We start from the raw sequence: 2,493 nt of genomic DNA on the forward strand, positions 1-2,493 counted from the left end.
GAAGATATAGAGACGAATAGGGAAGTGAAAAGACAGAAGATATAAAGACGAATAGAGAGATGAAAATACGGAAGAAGATATAGGGACAAACAGAGAAATGAAAATACGGAAGAAGATATAGAGGCGAATAGAGAAGTGAAAAGACGGAAGAAGATATAAAGACGAATAGAGAGATGAAAAGACGAAAGAAGATATAGAGATAAATGAAGAGATGAAAAGACGGAAGAAGAGAAAGAGACGAAAAGACGGATGAAGAGAAAGAGACGAAAAGACGGAAGAAGATATAGAGACGAATACAGAGATAAAAAGACGGAAGAACTTATAGAGATGAATGGAGAGATGAAAAGACGGCAACATAGGCCTAGAAAGACCCCTATTAACTTACGTAACCCATATTCCGACCTCCATTTATATATCACGTTCGTCCAAACTGCGCAGTGTGAACAAGAGTCGGTCTGTCTCGCATAGCATTGTCTTCGTGACTTCACAGAGACTTGAGCTCTTTAATGACTTCTATTTATGTTGATATTGACTGATATTGCTGATATTGATTGCCTCTTCCGTAATTGATAAAGAAAACGGCGTCCAGCCTCATTCGTTTTAGGATTTCGATGAAAAAAATAAATTTGTTGGTAAAGCGAGACTTCTTGTGGTATTTTTAGCGCTTCTGTGTTGTCAAAAGAGTTATAATCACCATATTAAAAGAACTAATCTCTTTATGTCTGTATTTTGTAGGTTCCATATATGAGTGAGATATTATGTCAATATCGACAAAATTGAAATACACATTTAAATACACACACACACACACACACACACACACACACACACACACACACACACACACACACACACACACACACACACACACACACACACACACACACACACACATATATATATATATATATATATATATATATATATATATATATATATATATATATATATATATACACATATGCATATATATATATATATATATATATATATATATATATATATATATGCATTTAAATATATGTGTGTGTGTGTGCGCGCGCGCGCGTGTGTGTGTGCGTATGTGTATTCATATTCCCTTAAAATCATTCATTTTTAAAAAATCATTTTCATGGCATGGTGGATTTCAACCGAAACAGACCTTTTGCAAACATGCGCACTCCACTTACACACAGACTGCTAAGGGCACATGCAGTATAAAGTAAAAGCGTTGAGACTGAAAGAATGGAAATTTCGAACAATAAAGGTTAAAAAAAAGGATGATGATGGGAATGATAAGTATGATAATGATGGTGATGATAATGATAACGATAACAATGATGATAATGAGGATGATAATGGTGATGGTGATAGTGATGATGATAGTGATGATGATGAAGATGATAATAGATAATAATGGTGATGAGAATGTGTTGTGTTATTTTGTTGTGTTATAAAGACGATGATAATGGATGACAATGATGATAATGATTAAAAGGAGGAAGAGGATAACGATAATTATACTAACGATAAATTGATGAAAACCAAGAAAATTGACAGGAATAACATAGAATGAAATTGCCAAAGAAAAGATATTCCTCAACACATAAATCGTAAAGCAGTAAGTTACTTGATCTGAAAAATAATTTGCTCCTTTGTACATTCAAAATTTAAAAGGCAGGAGACTCTTGGACAAGATCTGACTGCAAACAACATCTTATCATTCTCTGCATTATTGCATTATTGAAATCACATCCTTAATGAGCTTTGCCTGTAATTGTGTGAACTAGTTACTAATGAGCTTCACCTGTAATTGTGTGTATTAATTACTAATTAGCTTCACCTGTAATTGTGTGAACTAGTTACTAATGAGCTTCACCTGTAATTGTGTGTATTAATTACTAATGAGCTTCACCTGTAATTGTGTGAACTAGTTACTATTCTTATCACAGGTGTGACTAACTAAATGTAAGAGGATTTATTCAGTGCCATTCATTTTTTATAAAGAAATAAATAATTTGCAAATTGACAATGAATTTTGAAAAAAAAACAGCACAGAAGTTTTCAGTAACATCAATATTTCGAAACGTATTTACATGCCTTACAAGAAAAAAAATAATAATTTTGTTTTTGTGTAAATCTTTATTGAAATTGCAACAATGAGTGAGTGGTTACAATAATATGAGGAGGGTGGATCCTTGCAGAAAAAAGATAAAATAATATAAACAAAAATCTGAATAAAGATGAGGTACAATACACTTTTTTTTTTTTTTTGGGGGGGGAAGATTCAAAAATGAAAAAGAAAGGGTTAGAATAGGTATGAAATAAAAAATTCAAAGTCACCCACCAAAAGAAAGTAAATCTATTACCATTTATCAGTATTACAAGCTTTCTGGTCACTTTAACTCTTCAGTATATCAAGATCAAATTTACAAGTTGGAAAAGGGAACTGAAAAGTGACAAAAAGATCACCTCTATGTGCTATGTAAGCATATTATGTTGTAGGTGTACAAG

Source organism: Penaeus monodon, chromosome 6, assembly GCF_015228065.2.
Source record: "Penaeus monodon isolate SGIC_2016 chromosome 6, NSTDA_Pmon_1, whole genome shotgun sequence".
NCBI lineage: Eukaryota > Metazoa > Arthropoda > Malacostraca > Decapoda > Penaeidae > Penaeus > Penaeus monodon.